Consider the following 15,554-nt stretch of genomic DNA (forward strand, 5'->3'; position numbering starts at 1 on the left):
TATTTAATATTAATTATGATCTATTTTTCTCTTCCGGTGCCGTGAAAATCTGACACTAGCTGTTAGACCTTCGAGATAGAATTATAAACCCTTTAACGCAACCCCAAGAGGAGTTCCCACAATATAAAATTACATAATCCATTTATTTTAGGCTAGCTAAGTTCGTTTCAATCTAGTTCTGAAGGTGAATCAAAAGCGGAAACGTTGTTGCTATAATTGGCATATAGCAACTTCCATAATAGGTTAGATAATCGCTTTGGACTCCTAGGCCGAGACCGTGACGAGAGAGATATTGAATGGAACGGTGCCCTATTGAACGGGATAATGATGATGTTGATAGTAATGGTGGTTGTGGTGGTGGGAAATCATTGAAAATAATGGTTGAAGTTGCTAGGTGAACCTTGGCGTAAAACGAGACCGGTTGTTCATCACAGCCTCCAAAGACTGTAGCCGCTGATGGACCTCGTATACTTGTAGTCTTTTTAAAAGTGCTTACTCCCAATCTACTTTGTTTTTTTTTTTTACTCTGAACGGCAGTCAGTCAGTTTTGGTGATCACGTTAGAAGAAATTCATAGTGTCGGTGTCTGGCAGGCGTCACAATTGACAGTAGCAAGCTGAAGAAGATCGCGTTCGCCGATCGCTCCCTCCAAACAACTACACTGCGATTGTAATGGAAATGAGGTAAAGTGTGACCGGCAGTCCCAGAAAGGAGTTATTTTAAAATACTTCAGGAGAAGCAGAGAGTGTTTTGCTGTTGCTGCTAAAAATAAAGTGTTTTATGTAAAACAAAAATATCGGTGCCATCAACAAAGGTGGGCCATAGTGATGATGGTCGTAGGAAAGAAATAAGTTGAATGAAGAAATGGAGTGAAAAGCATTCGGTTCAAAAGGCAAAAATAAACCAAGCCAGTTTCGGCAACTGAATTTCTACGAAACGAGCTGAATTACCTAGCTGGCGCAATTGGAAGTAAACAAACAACTGGCCACAATTATTGGTGACAGTCACAACTAACGGTAAGCAATTTATGTTCTGCAAACCTTATTTCGATTAACTGATGGAGAAAGCAACAGTGTCAAAGCAATTCGCTTTTTTCAATTAAACATTTTTTTGTTTGATTGCAAGAATGCAACTACTTTAGTATACACAGTAGTATACATATACTACTTTTATACACTGGGCTGGACAAAACGAAGTACACATCTTAAATATTTTAAAATATGAATGAATTTATAAGTATTTTTAGCATAATAATTTTAAAAGTTCAAACCAATATTAACACTTGTGATAAGTTTTCAGAGTTTATTTTGTATATAAAGTGAAGTGATAAATTGTTTGAAAGGAGCATTTATCAAGGAATTGTCACTGTGCTTCCATAACTTATTCTGTGCCGTTTTATGTCGATTTGAGAATGATGTCAATGTTGTCAACTCAAATCGGCTTTTCCCACAGCTACATAGCAACTTTGTCCGTTGAAATAAAATTAAAAAAAATAAATAAAATATTAATATTTGATTTAATTTCGAATTCTCAGCCTCGTAGCATGCAGTTATGGAGGTACCAAATATATTCCAAAAATAGATTCATTTGAATATTGAGTCATTCTATCGCATCTTGACAGATTTACTGCACATAGATTTTTATTCACCAATCGATTGGCTAAATCGATTAACTTTTTTGTTGTCAATAATGCCGCAATGGGCAGGTATCCAGCAGAAAAAGATGTGATGATTTTTAATTTTAGTTCCAAGTTCTTGTATAAGAAGGTGTTTGAAATTGGAGAGGATCACGACTTCCCAAATAGCATCTACACTGAGAATATAATTTCGTATTTTTTTTTAAAAAACATTCATAACGCTATATTTGTAGCTGATAAAAATAATTTCGTACCATTTAAAAACATTCGTAAGCTTATTGTCCACCGCAAATGCTGTTATTACGAATGGTTTGTATTTTCTACGCGAGCACATTCGTAACTGTCTTGCATCAAAACCCATTTGATGCACGGTTGTTGTCTGACATCGTTACCGATGAAAATGGGTTGCGAAGATTATATGAAGAGAAAGTAGACTTGTGCAATTATGGCCTACTTGGTATGCAGTAGCTGTGGCTCTGTGGTTTGCGGCGTCGTCGGCTGTTAACGAAGCATGACAAACGAGCTCAGTTCGATTCCCGATAAATTCCCAGCTTTTTTCGGAGATAAAAGAGATTTCGCTATTTTTCGATACATTGATAATAAAACTTGGTTTATAGTACGAAAACGAACGTACACGCGAGAGTATGAAAGGTACAACATTCAACGCTTACACTTACGGTTATAAAAGAAAAACCTGCCCTTGCTGTGTGCAGACATTCTGGTACCCACACACTCGCGGACGCATAGTCTCACGCCGTCTTTCTGCGTAGCTTATTCGCGCGTCAAAAAAACTTATTGCTCAATCAGCTGCCCGTGAAGCTAGCGATGCTTATGCCAGCGTTTTTGTTAAAATGAGTACGCGCGAGTGAAGAAATTAGACAACATGAGTGTGAGCTTCACAACACTGATCCGAAAGCAAAGCCTGGATGCTACGCCCCGTTTCAAAACTTAAGCTTCTGTTTTTCTACAACAGACTTCGCAGCCAGCCGATCAAAGTTGATAATTACGCTAATTATGATTTTCGAACTCAGCAATTTTTGAACTTTTGATTTTGGTTAAGTCAGATAAGAGTTATGCTTTTCATAAGATATGGGACCTTTTTACCATGTTAGTAGCAAATGTTTCCTAGATTATTCAGGGCGAGCCGGCCGTAGGCAACGACGAGTGTTCGCCGGTGACCCGCCGTCGGAAGCGCCGGCAACTGCGGGGGGGGAGCCCCCCTCAGAAATCACATCTATTTAGGTCTATTCGTTTTCCTAGGTCTACTGACCACTAGTTAGTTTTCCCTAGTCCTCGCATCGATTCAATTTTTGTAAAATATAAAGCGGCGAAGTCGCTTTTTGCGGCTTTCAAACTGAATAAGCGGCGGTCTTTTGTTTTGGTATTTATAGGCAAGGTTAGAGCGAGGCTAGTTTTCAAATAAAGTTTACATAATAATTAATAACAGCAGTTAAATTACTATTGTTGTATGTCTTATTCTTGAGTATTCTTGGGATTTAATAAAACCAAAAGCAATGTTGCGAATCGAACAAGAAGTCACCGATACCTACTCACACGCGAGAAAGCATGAGAAGCATAGTATTCAACGGTTACATCGCTCACGCAGTCGTAAAAGAAACAGCCGCCATTACTGTGTGCAGATATTCTGCTACCCACACACTGACGGACGCACAGTCTCATACTGTCTTTCTGCGTAGCTTATTCGCGAGTCGAAAAACTCATGAGCAATCAGTTGTCCGTGAAGCTAATGAAGAACTGTGATACAAATTTTGTATTACTTTTTCCTTTCTTCGTCATCTTCGCCCTCGATTCTATTCATAAGCGGGAGTACGAATCCTCGCGAGTAATTGGTATCAGCAGCTTGGGCTTCAACGACGAACGAGAGCGACGACCGTAGCTAAATACACACTCGCAAAAATTCGTTGCAGTGCATGAATAAATAAGTCCGAGGGTCGAACTTCGAAATAATGAGTACGCGTCTGTGAGGAAATTAGACCATACGAGTGTGGGTTTCGCAACACCGATCCGAAAGCAAAGCTTGGGTGCTACACTCCGTACAACTTCTGTTTTTATACAACAGACTTCGCAGCCAGCAAATTCTGCAACCTTGTGGTTACGGAGCTCCTAATGTTACTTTCGGGCTTGTGTTATATTCGTGCTGGTATTACCTTCGGCCTCGTGCTGCATTCGGGCTTGTGTTACATTCGGGCTTATGTTACATTCGGGCTACTGTTACATTCGGGCTAGTGTTACATTCGGCCTAGCGTTACATTCGGGCTAGTATTACATTCGGGCACGTGTTACATTCGGGTATGTGTTACATTCGGGCTTGTGTTATTCGCGCTAGTTGTTTTCGGGCTAGTGGTATTAGGGCTAATGTTATAGAATCCATATTTACAGCCGTGAACAGTGCAGTTATGAAGTCTGATACAATCAGACAGTCGCTGATCGTCATATCTCGTTTGTCAAATTACATCAGCTTTTCAAGTGTAACCTTTCAATAAAAAAACTACTTAAGCAATTAAAGGATAACAATTAAATGAAAATGTAATGTTATCCAACCTTTCAGTGCCTTATAATGCAACTGAGAGTTATCAAATCGTCTCAACCATTACTGAAAAACTTAACCAATAATTAAATTATATTATGGCAATAACGCGTATTAAAGAGTTAACCTATAATTTAAGGGTTAAGTACTAGTTGAATGATATCACAAAGATCTCCTGAGTATTTCAACCAACTTTGTAGAAGTCACCTACCCTCTAGGAGTTCGTTTTGACATTTCTGCCAGCTTTTTGGACTTTCGGACCACTGTGCACCGGCCCCAAATTGACCTGTTACGAACGGTTGGCCGCAAAGTCTGTCGAATAAAAAACCTAATGAAATGTAACGCACAGACTTTGCTTTCTTTAAATTAAATGTAATTTAGGAACAAACACATGAACCCGGATTGAGTGGATTGGCCAATTTGTTTGTTTTTTTATTATAAAACATCTGACAAAGTGTCTTAATGAAGCAATTAAAACAAACATATTAAACATATGAGAAGCTTGACCAAATTCAAAAAGGTGATCAACATTATTGCATACTCTAATACAACATGCTGTCCGCAAGCTCTTACTTCATACTTAATTCCACCAGCCGAGATCCGCATGGTTCTTGCCGTATCAAAAATACCTCTCCACTGTACTCGGTTCTGAGCTTCTCGTCGCTAATTCATTGAGCGTTTCGACACACGCAGATAGGTTTCACCCTGGTCAAGCCATCTAGAACAGTGTTCCTGGTGTTGATGTTGGCAGGGTTCTTGAAGAGAACGGTCCGGTATCCTAACGACGTGGCCGGCCCACTGTAGTCCCCAAACTTTCGCCAAGTATATACACTAAGTGCCACTTATGACGTACATCTTCCGGAAGCAAAGTTACTGTATCAAATCCATAGAGAACCACCGGTCTGATTAGCGCTTTGTACATCGTCAGTTTTGTGCAGTGGCGTATGCTCCTTAATCGAAGCGTTTTGCGGAAGGAAAAACATTTTCGTTGAATAACAGCTTATCAAGCGCTTGTTACCCGGTAATTAGCTATACAATGGTTGAATAAACTACTATTCAAAAAAATGTTTGTTGGGTAGGCTCGACTTCCAGCTTGAATGCGTCGATGGATCTTCTTACTCGTCTTATTGTCAGCGGTGACCAGAGATATACGAACTCATCCTTTCGTTTCGATGCCCGCTCACCGGATCACACCTTTAATAGCGATGTTGAATAACATACCCCGGTCTACCACTCGTGAAATTCCTTTGTAGTTCTTTATGCAAAACTAAAGCTTTGTGACGATAAATTTTTACGTTTAATTTTCAATAATATCGATACGAATATTTCAACTCCTTCATAAATTGATACTCGCATTTAAAAAATTTTCTTTGTCAGTAATTTGATAAAAATCTTTAAAGATATTACATTAAATTTCGTTCAGTACGCAAAAACTTTAATTTTCTTCGCAGATATTTATCTAAAACTACTTCTGTTTTGATACCCTTGTATCTTTTAACATTGACAAAGAATAATGAAGAATGGCATCGATACGTATACATGTGCATATATGATGTATGTTCAACCCGAAATTAACAATATGTAGGCCGAATCATTTGAACTGAGCACTGAACCCAAACATCTTCTGCCAGTTTCGCCAAATTAGTTCGCGACTCTCGTACATAGAGGAATTCGCCAATATGTTAATACATGCATGGGGTCCTTTAGAATATGATTGCCATTTTTATCTAAGCTCCCCAAGAATAGTCGTAGATCTGAGGATTAGTGGTACAGTTTAGAAATTGCATGGGTTCGAAACATGCCCGAGCCAAAAATAAAAACAAAAAAAAAATACGTAAAGATTAATAACGAATTGGCGACAGAAATTGATATTTATTTTCGAAGATGACGGTTGATATCGATATTTTGGTGAACATCTTTATAAAGTAAACTTTAATTTTCTATCTATTGGTGTCTTTAAAGACTGATATATCGGAAAATGAAGCAACATGAAGAAATGGTTGCCCGGGACAGGACAGTCCATTCCCTTACCGCAACCCTACGCGCGATTCGAAGGGACACGAGAGTGGCACATCACTCGCTCCAGGGTAGCTTTGATCAGCCGCGTCAATTTGTTCGGAAAACACTTCCCGTGCATTGTCTGCCATAGCTGTTCGAGCTCGACTTTATCGTCTGCTGCTCTGAAATCTACGGAAATATGACGTGCGGGCACGTTGTTCTCCCCACATTTCTGGAGAAAATTTCGGAGAGTGAAAATTTGATTCATAGTAGCACGTATTCTCACGCTATTGGGGATATATGACGTAACAAAACCTGGAAGAGTACCTTGTAGGCGGCGTCTACCAGCGTAATGCCGTGATAATTATAACAATCTAGTTATCGTTATCGTTTGTAGACATTCCTAGGTTAGCTTCCGTTCCATCACCTAAAGGGTGTCCTACTTTCTACATTAAATTGCATCACTAAAAAATGCTGTAGAAAATGAACTAGATGATACCGATTTGAGATCCTTTTAAAATTTTAAGAGAATAAAATATAACCCATCAGCAGCCTTTTGGCATATTTATTTCATTCAACTTTAATACCACTCGCAACTTACGCTTAATTCCACCTATAAGGTCAGGGTTCACTTTCGGTTTTTGCTCAGTAGATGCTCACTTGACCAAAGCGCATCAGCAAAACCGAATTCGAAAAAATAGGGGGCTGCTACTCCGTTGGAAGCCAAATAAGCGCCGCGGCAAAGGGGTAGCAGCCACGTAGCGCCGTAAATACAAAAGATAAAACGATACTTTCTTCAACAATATTTTAGATAATAATTCACTCTATAATTGTCCTTTACACTACTTTTTAGAATTCTATTTTGCTGAGGCGCTGCGCGCTGCAGTCAAAGGAGCATCTACTGCGCAAAAAATCGAAAATAAAACTAGCATAAGGTTCTTTATAACATCTGGCTGCAGCTCTGTGCTTCTGGACGGAAACCTACTTTTTCTTCATGTCTTCCTCAGATTACTTTTTGGGATGCTTCTGTAGTGCCTGCTTCATAATAGTCCAGTGTTTTGCGGTGGGCCTTAGTTCTGGTGCGTTGGAGGGGGGTTCACGTCTTCGGGTACGAAAGTGACCCCGTTGGCTTCGTACCACTCCAGGACATCCTTCGAATAGTGTAGCACGAAGCTAGGTCCGGTTAAAAGATCGTAGGGCCCTCGTGTTGCTTCAACAGCCGACGCTTCAGTATACACTCCTTGAGGTAGATCTGCCCGTTTACAGTCCCAGTTGCCACATGAGCACTCCGTTTGCCACATGGGCAGATCGCTTGCCAAATCATGTATTTCTTTGCAAACTTTGAAAATTTTTGCTTCCTTGCTTCCTCCGGAACGTCAGTTCTGACGATCCATGATGAGATCCAGTATTTTTCTCACCTGAGCGACTGTACAAATCAAACGGGGAGCCGTTAGGTGAGGTGACTGCGAGAATAGGGCCCCTGACAGATTATCTCACACACACATCAGGGGCCCTATTCTCACAGTCACCTCACCTCACCTCACTTCTCTCACGCGCCCTATTCTCACAGTCACCCTCCTCACCTTACCGGCCCCATTTGGGGCCCTATTCTCACAGTTACCTCACCTAAATTTTTTCACCTGGGTGACTCCGCTTACCTGTACAAATCAAACGGGGAGCCGTTAGGTGAGGTGAGGTTACTGTGAGAATAGGGCGCGTGAGAGAAGTAAGGTGAGGTGAGGTGACTGTGAGAATAGGGCCCCTTATCTCTTTTGTAGTGATATATTAACAATGCTAACTATTGAATTTCAGCAGTAAACAGGTTTTGAAGACGGAATATGACATATCGGACCCTATTCTCACAGTCACCTCACCTCACCTTACTTCTCTCACGCACCCTATTCTCACAGTCAGCTCACTTCACCTAACGGCTCCCCGTTTTATTTGTACAGTCACCTATGTGAGCGGGGTCACCTAGGTGGCTGTGAGAATCGCAAATTGTCACCTCACCTGAAAAATTTAGGTGAGGTGACTGTGAGAATAGAACCCCAGCGTTTCGTAGTAACGTTTAATCACACGACTCATCGTTGGCTGCGCGACTGCGAGATGTTTTCCGAAGTTCCAATGAAAAAGTTGAGGAATTTCCAGGTGCTTGCGCAAAATTAATTCGCTACGTTGGCTTTCGGGTGACGCCATTTTTCCAATTTTCGAAAAACTGACGGCGACAAAAATACAGTGTAATCAATATATTCTAAACTACTTCTTCCCAAATTTTCAAGAAAAACTAAATGGAAAATTTTCTGCAGCGTTTTTGCCATAATGCAATTTGAAGTGTGGTTATATCGCCGTTGAGATTAGGTACACGTATCAGACTTCGGACATTGGCGTAGCTAGAAATTTTCCATGGAGGGGGCCCAGGGGGTGCCTTCCTAAAAAATTTTCATTTTGTATGAAAACATCAATAGTAACTGCACAAATATAATGTTCTCAGCATGAATATTTAATTTATTCTATTAACTTTTGCGAGTCGTCTTGTACGATGTAAAGAGTAATAAGTATAGTCTAGTGAAAAACTCTCAAATGCAAAACTTTTCAGTCTGCCGTTTTACGAGAAGGTGAACTTAACTCATAAGGGCTACACGCCAAAGCCTGATAGGTGTAGGGACGACGGACGAGGAAGGGAGTCTAATCACAAACGAGCGCGAGGTGGCCGAGATGGGGAAGCAGTTCTTCGATGAACACCTGATTGACGAAGTTGCAGTAGAAGGTGGAACGAAAATTAACCTAAGAGTGTCAAACGAAAAATCGGGTTACTGAAGACCAACAAAGCCGGTAAGAATAGCCAACCGATAGATCTTTAAAAACATGCCCGAGAAATGCTGGCAACGGTTGTAAACTGGGTTATTCTCAAGATTTGGGAGTAGAAGCTACCAGAGGAATGGATGGAACGAGTGGTTTGTCCTATCTACAAAAAGGTCGATAAACGGCTGGTAAACGCCGCCTACAAGATACTCTCAGCGATTGACAGATCTTGCAGAAATATCAAGAGTACAATAGGCCCATTCAGCATATCTTTATTAATTTCAAAGCAGCATACGATACAGTCCATCGATACCAGCTACGGCAGATAAAGTACGTATACGGTTTTCCGGATTAACTAACGCGACTGATCAGAGCTTCGTTGAATCGAGTAATGTGTTTCGAGCGCATCTCGGGGAAACCCTCGAGTCCGTTCGAGACGCGATGAGGGTTGACACAAGGTGACGGCTTATCCTGCATGCTGTTCAACATCGCTCTGAAGGGGGTGATCAGACGAGCGAGCATCGAAACCAAAAGCATGATTTCACTAATTCCTAGGCTTTGCAGATAACTTTTATATCATAGCCAAGAACTTTGGAACGGTGCGGCGGCGGCAATCTACGCCAGACTGAAAGCAGGGTCTTGGAGGATTGGACTAAAAATAAATGCGTCGAAGATCAAATACAGTACTGGACAAAATAAAGTACGCACTTATCACATCTTGAAACTTTTATGCTTTTCTCATTATTTATAGTAGATAACTATTCATAGTGATCGAACAAAAATTAGCTTTATAGATGTACTTTCAGAAGACGTTTTATACAGAGGCTTTATACTCCAGAGGTTTGTCGATATATTTTTGAGCAAATTTAAGACGTTTGATCCTATACAAATTAATATTACTTAAAAACAAATATTGAATATGAAATAAACAAACCTGTAACATTTCGGATAAATGGCCTTCGTTGAGCAAATCCATTTTTAAATCCCATTTCCTTCAGTCTTCTACGAACAGTTCGTTCGGAAATATTTAAGTTCGTATTTTCTCGGATTACTCGGCTGGTAGAGAACGGATCTTTAGCCACTTTTCGACGAATCAGGCGATCATCACTGGTTGTAGTCCTCCGCTTTCTTCCTCTTTCAGTCCGGTCTTTCACGCTTCCAAGTTCCTCATATTTTTTCAATGTTTTTCGTACTCATGCCTCACTAATTTCATATCTTCGAGCAATTTCTCTATTCGAGAAACCTTCCTAACGATTTTTAACGATAAGTTTACGGATATCTTCACAAATTTGCTTTTTTGACATCGTACCAGATAAAAACGCGCACCAGTAATGAAAAATCAATCACAAACAATTTGTTTTGACACTTCGCTGCAGTGTGATGGCGAGGAAACTATTCGTATGCAGTAGGCGGCGTTGTAGTGCGTACTTTATTATGACCAACTAAAAATTGACTTTTTCTAGAACTATACAATAGCTTGATCAAAATAGCTAATGTTTATATTTAACGATACATAAATCGTTTAAAGCATTGAAAATACTACAATTTGTCCAAATGTACCGAGTTCATATGTTTGACAATAAAAACGATACCGCGTGTTATATAGTATGAGAGCGGGTGCGTACTTTATATTGTCCAGTACTGTACATGAGAAAAATAGGTTCAATAGAAGCAAACGCGTGCTTCCCATGGACTGCTTGGAGAGATTCCCATCGTACATTTGGCGAAATTCAGTAAATTGCGGTGGGCCGGACACATCGTAAGCATGCCGGACGACAGTGCGACAGTTCTTTTTAACAGCCGCACCGGCACAGTAACAGGAGGAGTCAACATGCAAGATGACTCGATCAGGTCGAAAATGTTTTGTGATTTCTGAGACGACTGGGAAATTGGCGACGAGTGGCCAAAAATCAAGATGAATGGAGACGACGGCTTGAAACAGCATGTGACACCTCAGCTCTAAGCAGCTAACGACAACAACTGCGTGTTTACAAAAATACATCTACACAGTGGGAACATACGCGCTAAATTTTCTTCCGGTTTTGAAATTCCAGTGAGGAAAATTTGTGGAGGGGGCCTGGTCCCCTAGGCACCCCCTCTAGCTACGCCAATGACTTCGGAGTGTACCATTTACGAGATGGGTTCTCAATCTCATGGACTATGATGGCAGGGTTGGGCACGAGAAGGTTGAGAAATATTTGTTGTATACCGAGAGGTGATCAAGAAGCAAAAGTTATGCCAATTGGTGAACGCGTACTGTACAATGCAAGTGTTCCTAACACTATGCATTTCAACTCATTTTAAATTTGGATCAGAATATGTAAATGATTTTCCATAGTAAACTAGTCTAATAGAGCAAGTAAAACGTTTATAACCTATTTTGTAAGTGATATTTTGATGTTACTTTTTTCCATGGAATTGCTAATGCCACACTGCTTTTGAAATCTATAATTTCGATGACGACTACTCGAATCTTGAGTTTCGAGTAGGTTAATTGAACAAGAAAACCATACAATGTTGCAATACTCCACTATGTTCCACTAGAAAAAAGCTTGCCATGATAGGTAAATGTGCCCTGTAAAAGGTATTTTCCCATTAAATACCACTTAACCAGGTATCTTACGTATTAAGTTGATAGGAAATGGGAAAGACCGGTGTGAAAAATTGTGCTATAATAATCTATAATGCGTAAGTTTAGAGTTCTTGTACCATTCTCAGCGTATGATACCTCATCATAATTGCAAATTATCAGCGATCCTGCTCAGTCAACTCTAATATTAGCTTCACATTATTTTTTATGTCCATTACAATCACTTCTTCACAATATCTACAATCTCAGTCGATGGTTCCAGTCAGGGAAGACATAGAATGAAAAGATTAATGACCAATCTCAAGGTGTTCTCAACGGTTAATGATCGCCATTCGTTGCGACATGTTATGCTGGCTCTGATTCTTGCCATGGGTTGTTTCCAACGAGGAGTTACCGTTTTATATTGCTGCCGGTATTGAACAGTCATGAAAGCATCAGCATCTTTATGTTCCCTAATCAACATCTGGCCACAAGTGGCATTCCATAGTACCATTCGAGATTGTGGTCAGTTTCTTCATACTCCATCATTCTGGTTTGCCAACATTTGTAAACAAACCGCAAGTAGCTACACCTAATTCTTTTTTCGTATGTGAAATACTTGTGTCTTGCGATTAACTAGAAAGGCTACATTCTTCATTCATCGCTTACTCGATTGCTGAACTGTGGTCAAAATTGTGTCAGAGAGGCATGTAAATTTTATGTTTGTCCAATACCTAGTAGTGTAATTCGTGATGGTTTCGTGGTTTACTCGGCGACGTAATTGGCGTTCACTTTTGTGCCGGTTTTTTTAGCGTATCAACGGAGCACAAGAAATAACCGAAAATTTTAAGTGCAGTCAGCAGTTCCCCACGTCGGGTGAGCAGCCAGTCTAGTCTTGCGTGAGTTTTACGGACAGGTACAAAAAAATATGTCCGCAAAGGGGACCTTGAAAAATTGGCACGCTTTTTCTTTCTAGCACTCCACCACCGCTGCTGGTTCTGCTTCTACCCGGTATGGATATCTAAGCGTGTATTGGTTGCCACATTATTGCTTGCTTACATTTTTTGACGCAGATGTAGATTAAATTTGATCAATAAAGAAAAAAGATACCACGGTGTCATGAAAACAAAAAATTCATATTATTCCATTAATTTTATACAATCAACATTACTGTCCACATACCACAATTCAAAATAGGTATTAAATATTCGGTTTCGTTTCCAACGTTTCTCGTTTTACAAATGTCGCATTTGAAGGTCGCACGACTAGACGAAGGTCACCGGTATTTTGTATAGCATTGGTCGTTCACGGTTGTGCTGGAACGAAAGGCGGAATGATGTTTTTCCCCCGTCAATGGCATGGGAACACATCTCGAACGGCGAACAATGGGAGGCAAATCATTGAACAAGGGATGGCAAAAACTACCGTTTATCACCCGCATTGATAGGCTGCACCGTACCCGGTGCACCAGCCATCGACTGACGTGTAAACGTCGAACAGACATGTAAGACCCTCGCCGTCATGGTATGGGAATCGAATTGTTCAAATATTTGCACGTTTTATTGTTCACGGTTTACTTACCGCTTCGCGTGTGCACTGCAGGTAATCGACTTCACAATCTGACTTCCCACTTATCAGATGATTTATTGTTTTTGGTAATAGTTGCTGTCAGATGATCCCATTGACAGATACTCGACTGTCCACCGATTGTTGAAGCTACAGAACTTGTGCAACCGGTAGTGAAAACGTTATCAACTTCATTAGACGGTTGCATGAAATCATATTCCTAAAATATATTGTTTTTCTTTTTCATTCTAACCGGTTGGACATGATTTGCAAAAAAGGGTCACCTGTTCGCGGAACCTGCCATCAACCGGCGCGACTGTTGTGCTTTTTATCGACTCGACATCTGAAAGATCTATGTCCATAGTTAAATTAGAGTTGATCCTGTGAGAGACTGGTGTATTCAACGACAATTTGCAGCTCGGACGTCAAAAGATTTAACTTAAAATTGATACATTATTTAAATTGCAAACAACGAACTCCATTCTATTACTCTGGCTATCTTTAAGTATGTTGTTTTTATCGAGATGCGGCGCCGGAATCTTCTTTTCTGCGAGTAATCATGACTATCCTTGAACTTGTCCCATGACATCAGTGTACTCGCATACAATGCAGCAAATTGACGTGCAGAATCACTATAACACCAGAAGAATTTAGACGAGAGTGATGATTTACCTTCTGAGAAAAAGGTCTCATAAATTATTTGATGCGGTGGCAGGTTTCAAGATTAAAAACTCGGTTCTATACTTAAGACTAGTAAGTGAAAATTCGATGAAAACAAGATAGCCCACTATTGCTAAACACAACGCAAAAATACAAGTACTTGTAAAGCATCTTGTAGTTCAGGATATATAATTGACAGCCGAACATAAAGTTACTTTAACAAACTAATGCTACACTCAAGTGTAAGTAACAAACAGGTCAAGTTTATCGCATGTTTAGTCACTTTGATTCACAATAAAATTCATCTTCCGCCAGACGAAACCTGTTCGATGTTATGCGTGCTTTACCCGCTGCCTTGCATTTGCTAGGCATCAAAAAGGAAAGACCCTGAAAGAGCCATGATGGCTCATTTGGTCTAGGTAATATAACCCGCAACATCCTTCAGTCAAAGTTAACCTCTAAACAACGACATAATCCGCAAATGGTAAAGCCGGCCCGCCTTTTATTGGTCGTGAAGTGTCGAGCCGCCCGCTTCGAGACGTGTGCTGATTGGAACCGGTTCAACGCGCCTTGTAGCTTTTTTTAAGAATCGCTCAAGGATACCAACTTTTCCATAAGTTTATCAAAGCAAGAATGATGTGCCAGACGCACCAAAGAGCGTTCGTCCAAAGACACAAACCAAACTGTTGACCGATGCCAGAGGCTCGGTCGGAAACGTTTTGGCCCTATACTGCAAATGTTTCTAGGCATCATTTGGTGCGATTACCGCACCTTCCCGTTACACGTTTAGTGATGAACAGTGTCGTCTCTCCACATCTAGGCAATTCACCTTCACAACCTGTCGTGCAATGTGGTGCGTGCGTGGGGTAAAGCCCTTGGCCGTGCGTTAACCATTATCAGATTATGAGGTATTCTAGTCGAATGCCGAGTGATGATGAAACATGCTCAATGCTGAGTGACGTATAAAGAATCGCTAAAATTGCATCGTGACGACGTAACTGAAAAATATGGAGGCAGGATATGTTTCACTCATGCTGCTACCACGAACATAAGCATTTTTTTCGCTTCACAGCAGCGTCTGTTTATTGGCTGAAAAATATGCGTCTATGTTTATTTTGCTCTACCAATAACCGTTATTGCGGTTTCACCTTGGCAGTGATATTTTAAACCACTTGACACTCCGATACGATCCACCAGAAAAATGCAACACACGCAGCGGCCGAAGTTTGCTGCACTTCAAACGCCGCACCGGTTCGTTAGCAACCGATGTCATTTGAGCAGTTTCGGTGAAAAATAACAACAACAATAATAACAACCTAACCGCAGCTGGCGCACGATGGTGGCTTGGCTGGCGATAATCTTTTGATGGCTTTGGATCGCGTGATGATTACCTTCCCGCAACTAGGACGCGATCGCGTAGAACTAGATCAGATGATTCAAGGCTTCGCGCCAAAGTTGTTTCGAAATGGTTTGTGAATGAACGAAGAATTTCAAGATGCGTTTGTCAGCTCGTACACGCAACTTCAAGATTCTGACGCGAAGCAGGTTGCATTGATGTACAAATAGGTGAGGCTTTGCTCGATGACGCTAAGAAGTAGTGAAATGACAGAATTCAATTTTAATTAGGTACACACTAGTCGGTTTTTACGCGGTTTGTTTTTTACGTGGCTATTTTTACGCGATTTTCGGAATTTACGCGATTTTTTACGCTACGGGAATTCTTTTACGTGAATTTTGGAATTTACGTGATTTTTCCACGTATCCTTCGCATAAAAA

General features: G+C 40.6%; 1 protein-coding gene and 1 long non-coding RNA gene across 9 annotated transcripts in view; one reads left to right on the forward strand and one right to left on the reverse strand.

Annotated features, from left to right (window-relative positions):
- The window catches only part of LOC128739734 (torso-like protein), a 42,450-nt gene that overhangs the window by 9,520 nt on the left and 17,376 nt on the right, over positions 1–15,554 (forward strand). For 4 of the 8 annotated variants that reach the window (XM_053835401.1, XM_053835330.1, XM_053835267.1 and 1 more), the window contains exon 2: positions 538–1,015. The exons of 1 other annotated variant lie outside the window; for it this stretch is intronic. The gene's annotated coding sequence lies outside the window, so the exon portion shown is untranslated. Of the gene's footprint in view, positions 1–537; positions 1,016–13,625; positions 14,021–15,554 lie in introns of those variants that run through there. 3 more of the 8 variants (XM_053835459.1, XM_053835559.1, XM_053835711.1) reach the window with 2 other exon arrangements.
- LOC128740239 (uncharacterized) lies at positions 11,392–13,755 on the reverse strand. Its single transcript, XR_008412192.1, has 4 exons — positions 13,403–13,755; positions 13,134–13,338; positions 12,735–12,868; positions 11,392–12,606 (listed from the first exon to the last, which is right to left on the reverse strand). It is a non-coding gene; the product is annotated as an uncharacterized LOC128740239 (long non-coding RNA).

This window comes from Sabethes cyaneus, chromosome 1 (assembly GCF_943734655.1).
Source record: "Sabethes cyaneus chromosome 1, idSabCyanKW18_F2, whole genome shotgun sequence".
NCBI lineage: Eukaryota > Metazoa > Arthropoda > Insecta > Diptera > Culicidae > Sabethes > Sabethes cyaneus.